The sequence below is a fragment of the Dipodomys merriami genome, unplaced genomic scaffold, assembly GCF_024711535.1.
Source record: "Dipodomys merriami isolate MVZ:Mamm:240054 unplaced genomic scaffold, mDipMer1.0.p SCAF_26, whole genome shotgun sequence".
Classification (NCBI taxonomy): Eukaryota; Metazoa; Chordata; class Mammalia; order Rodentia; family Heteromyidae; genus Dipodomys; species Dipodomys merriami.
Window position 1 is genome coordinate 19,426,628 of NW_027204048.1, and position 16,872 is coordinate 19,443,499.

The window sequence follows — 16,872 nt, forward strand, 5'->3', positions numbered from 1 at the left end:
TAAGAATTGTGAGCTATCTGGATGCCAGTGGCTCATGCCTTTCATCCCCACCATCTGGGAGACAGAGACAAGAAGAACTGCACAGTTCTTGGCCAGTTCACAAGACTCCATCTTGACAGAAACTCCTGGTACCTCCCCCAGCTGGAAGCATAAATCGGAGCATCTCAGTCTAGGCTGATGCAGACAGAAATAACTAGAGCAAAACACCAGGCACAGCTTAGGTGGTAGAGTGCAGCTGCCTAGCAGGTACATATCAATTATAATCCCGGTTAAAAATGCTTAAAAAATACTCTTTTGAATCAAAGCTCTGGGTCTTCTCGGTCTAGATCAACCACATTCTTCAAGGATCAACAGTTTCCTGACGGATGGCTACAAACCATCTAGAGAAGCACAAAACATTTTAGGATTCTCAAGGGGAGTGGGGACAAATGTCCTGTCTCTGGTGGCACGCAGGTGACAGGAGCAGGGAAGGGAGATGAGGGACCCTGCAGGTGGGTCACAGCGGCCCCTGGCGCTAGACACGACACCCAGCTTCCCATGGTTTGGCTCATAACAACTGTTCTTTTTCTTCTTGGTGATCCTGAGATTTGAACTCAGTACTTGCTCAGCTCTTGCTCTAGCACTTGGGCCACACCTCAGCCCTGTTTTAGGCTGGCTTTTTTGTATCTCTTATGGGAAGGCCGCCAGTAGTAGTATGTCAATGGTGCATTTTTTTTTTCATTCTTGTTCGCTATACATTGCTCTCCTGGGTCCTTTTCTTGTTCTCCAGCTAATTTTTATGATGGGGCAAATGATCCTATTTTGAGTTTCGGTTGCCAGAGAATGTGGGACCTATAGAGCCAGCCTGGTGTTGCTCTTTTCCATCCTTACCTGGTACTGTTCAGAATGACGCTAAGCAAATGGATCTGGTGACATTTAATATAGGAAAGAAACCTCCTTGTAGCTTGATAGAGCTTAATTTTAGCATTTGTTTTACCGTAAGATGTATAAAATTTTTTTATCACGAAATGCAAAGCCTTCAAAAATAGAGTTAACCACATATAATTGAAGCCAGGACTATATGCTCATATAACTCCACAAATATCAACTTCATGTCACATATCAGATGTGACAAACTTAGATTTATATAACTTCATTCAGGAGTTCCTGTCTGTATGTTTCACATTAAAATAGGATTCCACTAGCTGGGTGCTGGTAGATCACACCTATAATCCTAGCTACTCAGGAGGCTGAAATCTGGGGTTTGAAGCCAGCCCAGGCAAGAAAGTCCATAAGACTCTTATCTCCAATAAACTACGCAGAAAGTGGTGCTGTGGCTCAAGTGATAGAGTGCTAGTCTTGAGCAAAAAAGATCAGGGACAGAGCCTCAGGACAGGCAAAAAAAAAAAAGGATTCTACTAATTTCAGGCAAAGTGTATGGCATGCTTTGCTGTTTTTCTGCCATAACTCACTTCTTTCCTACCAAGCTGCCCCTTGTTTTCAGGAGAGCACCCTGCCCCCTGGGAGGACCGGCCTGCCACCCGCCAGCTGTGCATGTTCAGGAGTTGCTGCCAGGCTGTAGCTGATAGATTGGGATAAATGACGTGTCCTATTTCTTATTTATTTCTGGCTATTCAACTTAGTAAGTCCTTTTCTAGTTTGCTTCCACAGAGCAAAAGAGAACCACATGCTTTTCTGAGGAAAGTATGGTCTGTTCTTTTTCTTTTTTTGTCCTTCCTGTCTGTTTTTTGGACAGTACCCTCATACTTGCTAGATTTGCACTCTACCGCATTAGCAGCAGCCCCAGCTCATCCCCCTTTTCTTTGTGCTTTAGTTATTTTTTCAGATAGGGCCTTACTTTTTGCCTAGGCCTTTTTGGTTTAAATCTTGGACCATGATCTTTCCACATATACCTAAGCCACTGTTGTACGCCTCTGTGCCCGGCTTGTTGAGATGAGGTCTCAGTAACTTTTGTCTAGGCTGGCCTCAAACCATGATGCTCTTGATCACTGCTTCCTATAGAGCTGGGGTTATAGGCATGTATCATCTAGCCCGGCCCTCAATGCCGTAGCAATCTTGTCCCTAGCAGCCTGGGTTATTACGGAGTTATAATAATCATGGAGTTACTTTGCTCATCTTACCTTTTTCATTGCTGTATCGAAATATTCGAGACTGGATACTTTATAAAGCAAAGAAGGTTTACTTAGTTCACACGTTGGGATGCTCAAAGTTCAAATGGAACAGACTTTGTGACTTCCCAACCCCCACTGTTCCTCTCCCGTCATGTGGTGGCAGGTGGTCTAATGGCTGGCACCGGTGAGAGGGGGAGAGGTCATGTGGTCAGACAGGAGGTCTAAAGCAGCCTGATGGGACCATCCTTGCTCCTTTATAGCAACCCCCTTGAAAGAACTAGTCAGGGCCCTCTAATGACTACATTAATCCCTTCTGAGGACAGTGTTTCCATAACGTAGTGGCATGTACTCGACCCTGCCCCGGAATGTCAATACACTGGGGCCCCTGCCCCCAGCAGGAAGCCCAGACCACCACAACTTCTTTAGGACTTCCGTCTAGCCGCTTTGGAGGCCTCAGCGAATCCTCTCTGTTCCTCTGGCTTCATTGTATCTGGATGGCCAGGTGTATTTTCAGTCCCATTCCCTTCTTGGGGATGGATTGGGCACCAAGGCGAGAGGTGGCAGCAGCGTTGTCAGAAATAAGCAGGAAGCCGGGCCTCAGTGGCTCAGACCTGTAATCACAGATACCGGGGAGGCTGAGGTCTGAGAACCTGGCTTCAAAGCCAGCCTGGGCAGGAAAGTCCGTGAGACCTAACTCCAAGAAGCAGCTAAGCACTGGGGGTGGAGCTATGCATGGCTCGAGTGGGAGAGCACCAGACTTAAGCAAAAAAAAAAAAAGTTAAAGGATGATGTCCTGTCTGTGAGTTCAAGCCCAGAACCAGCACCAAAACAAAACAACCGGAACCAGGAAAGGTCTTCCTCTTCCTGATGTGGAAACAGTAGCGAACACTGACTTATCAGGAAGCCAGGTTTTCAAGAGAGCCATTGAAGCGTGCAAGGGTGAAGCATCAGAAACACACCCCGAATTGACTTGGCATCTGTTTCCTGGGAGGGCCTGGGCTGTGAATGGAAAACTCTTGTAGAGCAAAGGAGGGGAAGGAGGTAGCATGGGTGTGTGGATGCGGAGCGGCGGGGGTGGTGGTGGTGGTGAGAGGTTCCAACTCTGTCCTTTACAGAATCCCTGCGAAGTAGTTGACCTCGCAAGGACACCTGACGTCTTGCCTGTCTTTACAACCTGTTGGTCCTATTTGCACCTCTGCTCTGTGGATTTCTTCAGGGAGGATCACAAAAAGCTTTTTACCCAGGAGACACCCAAAGGTGGCGGCTTGGGCAGATAGCTTTTCCTGCTCTCTTTGTTATATTTTTCCTTCTAGAATGAAATGTTTCTTCTTCTCCCCAGTGTCTAGATTTGGTGATCTGGGACATGCTCATATTTAACAGCTTGAACTCTGAAAAAAAATAATAATTACTTGGTGGGGTTATTCTGTTCTTTTATCTGGGAGAAGACTGGGAAATATGGCGTTACTTCTGTAGCTTTTTTTTTTTTTAAAGGCTTAGCTTTCCCGAAGTGCTGTTTTTTAAACTATCATAAGTCAAATTTTATCATGGGGATAATATAATAAAGACAAATATTCCACCAATAATGAAAAGCTAAGTAAACGGGTATGTTTAAGCCCTATTATATGCAGGGGAGTCCATTAAGGCAGATCTAAGAGACACTTTAATGGATTTAACATTAGCAATCAGACCTGGGCTCGGTATAAATCAAACACCATCGCCTTTCGCTCTAATGCACGCCCACTCATTCATTAGCACCATTCAACGCAGATTATAAATATTAGCCAAGAAACCTTCAGTTCTTGAAATTCTTTCCACAGACACAGCAATAATTGAACAATAATGATGACAATTTTATTTTTATGAATCGCTATGGCTTACTTTTATTGATTCGCTCTTGGGCCTGGAGAACGCTTCCCCAGCCAGTACACAACAGGAAATGGTTATAGCAATATCAGATAGGCCATAAAGAAATAAATAAAATAAAGGGGGGGGGTGGATAGAAATGGCGGTGAGACTCCACAAACTGCTGATAGAAGCAAGAATTACTCCTCTTACTTCCAACAATAGAACAACTTAAATAACCTCCTCCTCCCATCTCGACTCCTCACTCCCGGGCTGTAAGTGTGCATTAACTTTGGTGCTGAACATGGAGGGGTTCTTGGTAGCAGCTAACGGAGCATTAATAAGAGGGAATCGATGCGCTTGCTTAGCTAGCGCTGGAGGAGGAGGGCTGGACAGGGAAGCAGCGCAGGCGTGAACTTGCACCTGCCTTTCCATTGCTGTTGTTTCTTCTTCTAAAGGGTTATTTCAGGGGCTGGGAAGGTGGCTCAGTGGTAGAGCGCTTGCCTTGCATGCCTGAGGCCGTGGGTTTGATTCCTCAGCACCACATAAGCAAAAAGAAAAAAGCTGGAAGTGGCGCTGTGGCTCAAGTGGTAGAGCGCTAGCCTTGAGCTGAAGAACTGAGGGACAGCGCCCAGGCCCAGAGTTCAGGCCCCATGACCGGACCCCCAAAAAAAAAAAAAAAAAAGGGGTTATTTCACTCCAGCCCTCCCATCAACGGAAGAAAGCTGGTGTGTGCTTCTACTGGGTTTCCTGGATAGAGAGCTCATCCTAGTGTTCAAAGACAGAAGCAAGGGAGTCTAATGGGTCTCTCAAAAGCCAAGAAGAATTGACGTAACATGTGTTTGAGAGTCTATCAGCCCCCTGGGATTCCAGTTGGTTCCACCCTGGTGGTGAGCAGCAAGAGAAATTGGTTTTTGTAGCAATCCTCCCATGGCAATGGTCTCTCCTTCCTAGCCCCAAATTTCTCATGCCAAGTTGCAGTGGATTGTGGGTGGAAAGATGTTTGAGGATCTGTCCAGCCTGTCCATTTGCCAGTTCTATCTGTCCCCGGGGTCTCCATGGAAGAAGGGGGCCACGGAGCACTCATAGAGCAACGCCCGGGGAGCGGCAGGGACAATCGGCACTCCTCCTCGGCCTCAGCCTCCTGGTGATCTTCCACAACACCACTCAGGCAAGCCTGCTGGGCCGCTTTTACTCTGCTCATCCCAGGAAGTATGTTCTTCAGTCTTAGTAACCATACCTACAACCCAATACTTAGTAAGCCCGTGGATTGAATATGTTTTAAAGAATTTCAAGTTACCGGTCACACGTTAAGTTGTCAAGTAATAAGTTCACTGGGAAAGATCTCTGATCTAGTAATGTTAAAAAAATTCAGCACCGTATTTTGTGGCTAAGGGAGGAGGAAAGGAAGGCAAATTCTTGGTTGTGTGTGTGTGTGTCTGTATCTGAAGAAAAAGCAATCAGTAAGTTGTAGCAATCACAACTTGTGTCAGATCGCACCTCACTTCTACGGTGAACATGAGAATAAAGTACTCACTGGTTTCAGAAAGTATAAAATCAGATATTTATGAACATAACCAGACCTTGGAGGGTGGCGGAGAGAGACTGGTTGTTGGAGATTCCCGGTAGAAAGAATAGAGATTTCGGTAACACTAGCTACTCCGGAGACGGATATCTGAGGTTCTTGGTTCGAAGCCAGACTGGCTAGAAAAGTCCTTGAGATGCGATCTCCAATTCAGCAGCGAGCAGCTGGAAATGGAGGTCTCGCTCAATTGGTAGGACGCCAACCTGGAGCAAAAAAGCGATCAGGGTGCTCAGGCTTTGAGTTCAAGGCCCAGTGCTGGCATGTGCACATGTACACACGTGAATAGAAATTCTTGAGGTGAAACATGCAACTCCTTCCCCTATCAGGGATGCTTAGAAAATCTGCAGGAGAGCTAGTATCCAGGCCTTGATGAAGAGAGTAGCTCGTTAAAACCCGTGTTGAGCACAGGGGTGCTCTGGTAGGAGCTAAACAAACGACAGACTCAGGCAAGCATACTACTACTCTCATTCTAGTGAGGAGGAACTACACCAAGTGGAAAAATCACATCCGTGAGTGATACGTTGTAGAAGACAGTGTGCAGTAGGATCAGGTATGGGGGAGAGTAAAGGAAAAGCATAGTTTTAGAGGTGGCAAAGGCTACAATTCCATGGAAGAAAATTCGGATTATTTTCTAAGAGAGAGAGAAGCACATGGTCTTATTCGCCAAGGTCACCGTAGCTGCCATCAGCGAGATGTGGCAGAGCTTAATAAACCCATCGGGTCAGCTCATTAAGGATGAATGGGAGCCCGAAAGGACTCTCATTGCTTGATGGCAAATGGATCTGTACTGTGAAGTTCAGACTTAGGGTACGGAGAGACTTAGTGCTTCTTTTCATTGTCAGTTGTGTCTCTGAGAGAAAAAAAGAGGAGTTTGAGGAGGTGGCTGTCCAGATAGAACAATGCAAATTTCACCGCTTAATTTTCTGCAGAGGGCTTGCAGCAAGCAAATAATGAGCTTCGGGAAAGTGTCAGGAACCCTGAGCATTTAAGGACTTGTTTTCCACCCTTATCTAGATGAGGAGTAGCTAATTGCCAGGACTTGTGAAGAACGTAATGACTAGCAGGGTGCTTCATCGTGCTGGCTTTGGTATGCATTTGCCAGATGATGAAGTGTGTGGAGGGGGTTTATTAACCAAGAACAGAAGTGTTGAAGAGAGCTAGAAAACTCCCCAGACCAGATGGTCCTGGTCTAATAGTAATAACTCTTTTTGGATTCAATGGAAACATTGGTGTGTTTACTTGTGTGTAGGTGATCCAGGTGTCTAGGAACATGCTTAGTTTTAGAAAGCCATCAGCAATAATTGCTAAATATGGGGGGGTGACTATCTGATCGTCTCGGGCCTCAGCCTTCCAAGTCAATGCTTATCTGGTGGTGGGTCATTCTCTTCATCTCCTCTCAGTCTTGCTTTGCTATTCTGTACCCAACAGCCATGAACTAGCGGCCAGAAGGAGAGAATGTAAGCGAGATGTGCTAGCAAGAGTGCCCTGACCGCTGAGAAACTTGGCTGTCACTGTTAGAATGTGCTCTAGCAGCTAGTGAGCACACATGCTTTGAGGAATCTGCCTTTTCCTTCTCTAGGCCAGAGCTAGTGGCCAAACCAATTTCTCTTTCAAGTAGCCAGTGCTTCTGTGTGGCAGAGGATGCTACCATTTTACAATTTCACTTCCCCAAGTTTTCTTGGCTGGATGGGATACACCACCTGGGATATTGTAAAGTGGAGATTTTTGTTGTCCAGACTTTCTGAAGGTCGTATGTAGGGACTACATGTAGACAGCTTTCAGTTGCTCTCAGGTAGCAAAAGACAATGCAGAGTAGGAGAGACTCATGTGTTCCAGTCAGATTCTGGGAGACCACTGGCCCTGAAGAACACTTACTTTCAAGTAGGCTGTCCATCAGAGTGCCATTTCCTAGCTTTGTATGGAGGCTGTGTGTGTGTATGTATGTATATGTATGTGCATGTGTGTGTCAGTACTGAGGATTTTTCTGCTCAAGGCTGGTACTCTACCATTTGAACCAAAGCTCCACTTCCTGCTTTGTCGGCGGTTAATTGGATATAAGAGTCTCACAACTTCCCTGTGTGGGCTGGCTTCAACCCATGATCCTCAAATCTCAGCCTTCCGAGTAGCTAGTATTGCAGGCATGAGCCAGTAGCACCTGGCTGGACAGAAGGCTGTGAAAGTGGAAAAGGTCACTCAGACACGGTCCTGAACATATATATGGCTCATGGTCAAAGGCAGAAGACCTTCAGCATGGGAAGGAGAGACCTGAGGCTCTGAGTGGGGTTTGGGGGCTGGGGGTGCAGAGGTTCACAGACAGCTGGGGACAGGACAGGAGCAGGCAGCTGGAAGTCCCAGGGCTAGTTTGGTGCAGGCTTGAACTGGGCTGAGACCCTGGAGGTTCCGCAGCTCACAGAGTCTGCTTTTACCGAGGCTGCTCCCTGTCATGCTTGGGTATTAAATGCTCAGGCTGGGCAAAAATCCCAAAGAAACTAATTTTATGTAGTTATAGTGTAATAGGGACTCAGCAGAGACCTTGCTGAACAAATGAGAAGACTAGTGTAAACAGTTTCAGTGTGAAACAGATCCCATCCCTTCTGAAAGCCCTTATGTTCATCAGTTGTGCGTGTGTGTATGCGTGTATGCATGTGTGTGCGTGTGCACATGCACTAGGGATTTAACTCAAGGTGTTGCACAAACTCAGTAAATGCTCTACCACTGATCTACATCCCTAGACATGCCCCTACTTTTGTGAGACCGAGTCTTAACTTTGTAGCTCAGGCTGGCCTTGAACTCATGATCCTAGCCTTAGCTAGCTGCAATGATAGATGTGAGCCACCCTCCTAGCAGATGTTCTAAGATGACCTAAGATCGATAGATAGCAAAACCCAAGCAAACCAGGTGAGCCCCTGTAAGATCTGTATGTTTTCCTATCTATGAAAAGTCGATTGGCCAGAACAAGTTATACAGCCACACCCACTGCGAGACAGGGAGGTGAACGCCAGGTGTGGCAGGCAGGAAGCAGGAGGTGGGGAACACTGACTGGGAACAGTTAGCCAACTGTTAAAACCTTCCTCTCTAGGCTCAGGTGTCTCAGGGGACTGAATCCAGGTCAAATGCTAATCTCTAAGCCATTCATTAGCAAGGGAGGTGGGGATTGCTGGCTTAATCATCCAGAGGGTTGGCTGTCGACCTGACCAGTCAGGGGCCTCCTGGTGCTGCTCATGCCTGGGACTCCAAAGCAGTGGAAGCGGATGCAGAGGGGGAGGTGTGTCACCCGCTTTTTGTCATTTTGACAAATCCCTTAGAAGGACTGCTACAGTTCAGGCTTGGAAATCTTCCAGAGCTTCCTGATTCCTGTTCTAGTCCTTGTCCTGCGGTTGTCCTAGTCTCCTCTAGCTGGTCTTAGTCCTACCTTGCATCTTAAAAAAAATTGATCTTTTTGGAGGTACAGAGGTTTGCACTCAAGGCTTCATGGTTATTCGGTAGGTGCTCTACATCTTGAACCAAACTCCAGCCCGCCTTTGTTAAACGGGAGCTCCTGTGATTCTGGGACAGGCCAGGTTCCCCTGGGCCTCTCGCGTAGCTGGGATTGTGGGAGCATACTACCTACTTGGCCAGGCTTGTTTGAGATGAAGATCTCACTAGCTTTTGGCCCAGTCTGGCTTTGAAACTTGATCTTCCTTATGTCAGCAGCTGGGATGACAGGTGTTGTGCCAAGATGCCAGCTTTAATGACTGCATCTTCCCTGGCTTTCTTTTTCTTCTCTTGATTTTCAGTTCTCAAGCCCATGATACCCTCCTGTTGGATCCATTATGTGCCTTTGACTATGAATCGGATGAGGGGTCTTGGGAGGGAAAGGCTGCCAGGGAGCAGATAAACTAACATTTCCCAGTCACTATATGACAAGAACGGTGGCAGTGAATGTTTTCATCTGAATTACCTGAAATTCTCACAGTGCACAGGGAGATGGCTGCTGTGCTTGCTCCCATTTCATAGGTGGCCACTGGAGGTCCAACGAAATCAAATAGAGTATTAAGGTACCAAAATGCATAAGGGGTAGAATCGGTTTACAGCCCCAGGATGCATGGCCAACGCTGTTTTCTTCACTACTTTGGAATTTTTGTCTATTAGGGATTTGTAACTAAAAAGCATATTTAAAAAGAATGCTTTTGAGAAAGGAGATAGAATTTCACTTTCAAGTGCAGAAAATCATCAAGTTTAGTGATAATCCCCTCCTCCCGACCCCAACAGCTGGTGGCAGGCAGAAGCCTTCCAGTGAAAATAACAATGTCAAAAGTATTCTTTTTATGGACTTGTTAATTGTTTTATAGAGCAAACTCGTAAAAGTCACAGACCACAAAACATAATTGCAAAAAGCACTTGACATCAATTACAGGAAGTATTGGTTTCATTAACTCCTATGTTGGTCCAGAGCTATAAATTAGGGGCAATAGAGAAAGTGTGTACATCTCCTTTCAGAATGTCTGGCATCTCCTCATGACCGGTGTATTACAGGACGGAGGACACACAGCACAGCGTCATGCTGCGGTGCTTTTCTTTTTCTCTCAGACTCTGTTCTCTGAATGACTGTACACTTACCTGTGTTCATTTTAGACAGGACGTTTGATCTTGGAACCTTCATGATTTCCAAAGTATCTTTCAGGGATGCATTGGGGAATATTTACTAGAAAGTCTTGGAGATTATAGTGGCCTTCCAAGTAATGTAAGGATGTTATTTTGCTTTTGTACCCTCACGATCCCATAAGTCTCTAGTAGAATGATTTGGAGGTCACGGGGTAGCTGCCAATGTGTCATTTAACAAGATTTATTTCTATTTTTTTAAATTTAATTTTATTTTATTTGTGAACATACTGTACAGAGGGGTTACAATTACATGGGCAGGATAATGCGTACATTTCTTACCAAGCATTGCACCCTCCTCCTTTGGTTTACCCTTCGATTTATTTCTATTTTAAGTAGTTGTATAAAGGGGTTTCAATTAGACAAGTCAGATTATGAGTACCATGCCTCTTAATGTCATTCCCTCTATCATCTATCCCAATCCCAGCCATCCCCTCAAGTCATTAACAAGATTTAAGATTTGCAAAAATAGAAAGCAATGTCAATCTTTTATTTGGTGTGAAATACAGTTATTTTCCACTTAAGATATTCTATATGTTAACATGCCACAGTCTTACTTTATTTGCAGCTAAGTTCATAAGCATTTCCAAATGTTTTCAGTTTTAATTACTACTAAAATAAACCACATTCAACGAGGTTCAGATGTCTCATTAAATTGTTGGTTTCAGATCTCTCTAATTTGTTGATGTAGAAACTCAGAGCTATGAACTTGCCCCTGAGTACTGCCTTTGCTGTGTCCTAGAGGTGCTGGTAATTTGTGTGTTCATTTTTGTTGAATATCATGAACATTTGAATTTCCTTTCTAATCTCTTCCATGCCTCACTGTGGTTCAACAATGTGTTGTTCAGCCTCCATGTGTTCCAGGACTTTCTTTGGTGGCTTTTGGTGTTGAGTTCTAATTTTATTACCTTGTGGTCTGACAGAATGCAGGGCATAACTTTAATGTTTCTGAATTTGGACAAGTTTGCTTTGTGACCTAAAATGTGGTCTATTTTGGAAAGTTTCGTGTGCTGCTGAGAAAACCGTGTATTCTGATGCTGCTGGGTGAAATGTTCGGTAGAGGTCTGTTAAATCTAATTGATCTATGCAGTTGTTTAGATCTGCGGTTTCTCTGTTGAGTTTTTGCTGGGTTGATCGATCTAGTGGGGATAGTGGTGTGTTAAAATTCCCAACAATTAATGTCTTTGGATCTATGTGAGATTTGAGGGAAAGTAGTGTTTTTTGGATAAGTTTGGGTGCTCCGTTGTTTTGTGAATAGATATGTAGAATTGTAATATTCTCCTGAAGGAGAGATCTCTTAATTAGTATGTAGCGACTTTCTTTATCTCTTCTCACTAATTTTAATTTGAAGTCTATTTTATCTGATATTAGGATTGCAACTCCCGCCTGTTTATGGGGGCCGTTTGCTTGGTAGATTTTTGTTGTTGGTGGTGGTGGTTGTGGGGCTTTAACTCTGGGCCTGGGCACTGCCCTTCATCTCTTCAGCTCCAGGGTAGCGCTCTGCCACTCGAGCCACAGTGCCACTTCCTGCTTGATAGATTTTATTCTAGCCTTTCACTTTCAGAATATGTTTGTTTTTATGGGCAAGGTGTGACTCTTGAAGGCAGCAGATAGAAGGATTGCTTTTTAATCTAACTAGACAGTCTGTGTTGCTTAATTGGAGAGAACGGCCAATAGGCATCTGAAGAAATGCTCAACTTCTCTAGCCATGAAATGCAAATCAAAACAACATTGAGATACCACCTCACCCCAGTTAGAATGGCTATAATCAAGAAGTCTAATAACAACAGTTGCTGGAGGGGATGTGGACAGAAGGGAACCCTATTGCATTGTTGGTGAGAGTGTAAACTTGTTCAACCACTTTGGAAAGCAGTATGGAGGTTCCTCAAAAGACTTCACATAGAGCTCCCCTATGACCCAGCAATCCCACTTTTGGGCATTTACCCAAATAATCACAAACAAGACCATACCAAAGCTACCCGCACATCTATGTTTATTGCAGCATTATTCACCATAGCTAAGATGTGGAACCAACTCAGATGCCCCTCAGTAGATGAATGGATCAAGAAAATGTGGTATGTATACACAATGGAATTCTATGCCTCCATCAGAAAGAATGACATTGCCCCATTTGTTAGGAAATGGAAAGACTTGGAAAAACTTATATTAAGTGAAGTAAGCCAGGCCCAAAGAAACATAGGTCCCATGGTTTCCCTTATTTGCAATAACTAGTATATGTCTGGGACAAACCAAAAAGGTCAAAAGCTATGTGCATATGACCAGATAAGATGTTAAGCGAAATGAACCCCAAGATAGGGACACACGTGGGTTTTTTTCTTGCCATTGTTCCTGATGTGTTTATAATGTACCATGTGATTTTTTTGTTTCTTTGTATGTTCCCCCCCCCACAGTATAGCCCCTCTTTTCACAGTATTTGATGTCGGTGCCCTGCATCTTGTATATACACTTCTCTAGCTTGGAGAGGGAAGGGAAAAAACAAAATGCTTAAATAGGGATACAGGCTGACCATTACAACAATGAGATGTATAAGATACTATGTTGAAAATGAACTTCACAATTTAAGCAAGGAGGGGGAGGAGGGGGACGGGGGAGTATAGTTGTGGAAGTGGGAGGGAAGGGATGGTAGGGGAAAAACAAAGGAGGAGGTAACAATGCTTGATAGGAAATGTACTTATGATCTTGCTCATGTAACTGTATACCTTCTGTATAGTATTTTTACAATAAAAAGTGTATTAAAAAATAAACCACATAGGTTAAGCGCTGGTGGCTCATGCCTGTAATCCTAGCTACACAGGAGCCTGAGATCTGAGCATCATGGTTTGGAGATAGCTTGGGCAAGAAAGTCTGTGAGTCTCTTATCACCAATGAACCACCAAACAAGTCTGCAGTGGAGCCGTGGCTCAAGTGGTAGAGCGCTAGCCTTGAGGAAGATAGCTCGGGGGTAGGGCCTAGTTCCTGACTTCAAGCTCTATGACTGGCACACACACACACACACAAGACAAACTACATGACCAAAAGCTCTTGTAGGCCTCCCGCATCTTCAGAGAGTAACCAGGTTTTGAGGCCTAAACGTTTGAAAATGATGGTGCACTTATGAGGTGCACTGTTTCTTTGTCCTGAGATCACAAGAGGTGTATTGATGTTTCTCCACTTGTTGCTTACTTTTTTTTTAAACCCTTATTTTCTAAGCAGTTCCATCATCGGCTTACTTTTTCATACTCCCTTGTTATTTTGAAATGTGTAATCGCCGGCTTCATATAAGTTAATATGGGCTGTTGGAGATCCAGTGGTTGGTAGCAAGGTTAGGTTAGCCTTTTGGAGCGCATGTAGAGGTGCAGTATTGAAGGTTTTCCTATCCGTGTGCCGTCACGTTCAAATGGGGCTGCTTCCACATTGCAGGCGGGATCTTCTGGGTTGATGCCACTGGAGCTAGGTGATGGCACTTCCGTCTAGGAACGTCTTCAGTCTCTGTTCTCTGAATTATGCAAGTCCTTTGAAGGCACGGCCTCTCTCACACTTACTCTCTTACCCAAGCCTGGGAGAGATTCCCACCCCCACCCCTTTTCTTTCCTTCTACTTTGCATTTACGTTCTCCATGACCTATTCTTGAAACATATTTTCTAATGCATTTCTTGAGTTTAGAATAAAAGGCTGGTACTTCCAGCATTACTTCATTTTCATTATTAGGCTCTTAGAACTCTCTCTGATTTAAGGTTATTGTATAATACTTGAGCTCTCTGCTAATGTACATTACATTGGCACTGTAATCAGTGCACATTTCAAGGGCTTCAGTCAACAATAGTACCCAGAGCTTTGAATCCAAAAAAAGTATAATTATTTTTGCAAATTGGTGTCTAACTTGAGAAGGGCTAAGATGGTCTAAAGCATGCAGCAAAGCAGACCCTTCAACTTGAACATTGTACAGGATGTGCAGATGATTAATCTTTCATTAGGCATTAGTTGATCAATTATTCTAGTTTTGATGAGCACACTAATATTTTCTTTCTGACTGAACTTGAGAATAACTTATCTGTCTCTCTCAGTAGTTGAACTCAATTGTTTAGCATGGGGGAAAGGAAACTGTGGTAATGTTTGAATATTTGACCATTCTGGTATTCTTTTTAATAATGGATGGTCCCTCTTGAGAAAGCTTTCTTATTTCTTGGAGGAGGAATGGGAAATAATTAGAGTTGAATTCAGGGACTGCTGATAGAAGGGTGTGGGGTTGGGCAGGAGGAAGGGAGGCAGAATGGTTAGGGAGGGAGACGGGATTTGAGTGAACGTGAGCAATGAGTGAGTGGATATGAATGATGGATGAGTGACTATGATTTAACCTGAGAATTTCCACTAAGGTGTGGATGCATCTCTTATTTTCCAAACGGTGTTTTTTTCATTTGTCAAAACGCATTTTGATGGTATATAAACAACGTGGTAGCTCTTTTTTGGCCATAAAACTCAACGATACAGCTTGAGTGCTAGTGGCTCAACTAGCTACTCAGGAGACTGAAATCTGGAGAATGGTGATTTATAGCCAGCCACGGCAGAAAAATCCACAAAAACTCCTGTCTTTAAAAAAGGTTGGTGTGGAGGCGTGACTCATGTGGTAGTGTGCCAGCATGGTAAACAAGCAGAGTGAGAATATGAGACCCTGAGTTCAAGCCCCAGAAATGGAAAAAGAGAGAGATCCTGTGTTATATGGACCATTCAAAATGAATTAATCAGAAAAGAGGCTTTTCATGAGGCTGCAGCGTTCAGAGGAAGACATCATAATGGCATGAAGAATGAAGGCAGATAACAGAATAACTTCATCCTGCTAAGCCTTCTATCTGTAGTGTTAAGCATTTCTTAGAAAATGATCTTTTACACAGCCTGCTTGAGAAAGAGCTATAAACCAGAGTATACTTCTGACATGGAGGAAAAGGTCCCTACCTTTCAGTGTGGTCACTAATAGCTCCTGTGATTATTCTTCTGCACCTCCATTCTTAATTGTCTAACCAGTGACCTGCATGCTCCTTATTTGCTGTCTTCTGTGACTGGTCTTCCATCCTTCCTTCTGAGATGCCCTGCTTCTCTTGTCTCTCTGTAGTAATAATAGTGGACTGTCCAAGGACTCAGCTTTGAGACAGGCATTTCTAGGCTGGAGTCACTTGATGCACACTTACTAGCCACGTGGCCTTGTCACATGACCTCTCAAAAGACAAGTTCATCAGTAAGATAGGCAGAAAGTAATTGGATACATGTGCTCTGTGTATAGGCATCCTTCTGCCTCTACCTACTGCCGCATACGCAAGGTGTCCGAAAATGGGAGCTCTTCACCCGTTTCGGGCAGTAACTGAATTCAAGTATCCTTGGCGGGGGCTCCCAAATCTCTCAAGGTGATTTTTCTGCCCCCTTCTTCAATGGGCACTTTGGTTTTCTCACAGTTTTCCTCCGATGATGATGATGATGATGATGATGGTGGTGATGATGATGAAGAATGTAGCTGCCTATCTCTGCCATGACCTCCGTGCCCACCCTGGCAGCTGCTCACAATGCCGAGCACAGTGGCCTGGCTCAGAGTTTGATTGCAACCAAAGTTGGAGTGAAGCAAATCAACTCATTTCTCATTTGTGCACGAGGTAGAAAGGATAAAGAACCAGTCCTGCCGTCCATCCCTGCCATCCCTGTGGGCAGATAACACTGAGTCCCACTAACACCTCAGATTGGACAGAGCCGGGGAGCGGGGTGGAAATGGCTCTGGAGGACTGGGTTGGTCTGGGCTGTGGGTGGAGCCGAGAACACACTGGGTATTTTCGGAACACAGGGACTATTGGGATGTATCTGAAAGTGCGATGAGGACCTGGGTTTTAATTTTAATATTTTTGGTTGGTTGTGGGGCTTGAACTCAGGGCCTCGGTGCTGCCCCGGAGCTCTTTGCTCTAATATCTATCACTTTGAGCCTGAGCTGGCTTTGATCGCAGCCTCCTGAGTAATTAGGATTACAGGCGTGAGACACCAGTACCCAGCCTGGGTTTTAATTTTTTTTCCATTGAGCTAAAAATGTATATGCAGTAACCTAAATAATAGGTTTTAGGAGGAGTATGTTTGGGTGGGTCTTGATGAATTCCTGTGATTCTACCGTCAGAAAGGTAACCTTCATGTTTATTTTCTTTTTGTGTGTTTATTTTTTGACATCACTGGGACTGAATTTGTCCTTGTGCTTGTTAGGTAAGTCCTCTGTGACTTAAGCTACACCCCCAGCCCTTGGCTTATTTTGTTTTTCAGATAGGGTTCTGTGCTTTTGCCTGGCTTCAGACCTTGATCCTTCTGTCTCTGCCTCCTGAGTAGCTGGGATTACAGGCATGGGCCACCAGTCTTTTGATTACTGTTTCCATATTAGTTTTCCCCTCAGAATTAATATAGATGGTTTGTAGAGTATTTTTTAATGGAAATTAGCATGAAGATCACATGTAGGGTGTTTTTTTTTTAATATTTAGCTTTGTTTTAGTGGTTCATCCATATAGTTTGGGTCATTAGCTCACTGTTCAAACTACTGAATGGCACTGTTTGTGAATACCATGATTTGTTTATCTCTTTACCTGCCGGTAGGATTTGAGCTCCGTTCTGGTTTTTAGCCCTTAAGAATTATGAAAAAATCATTGTGGAACAAGTATTTGGAAGCATGCATTTTCA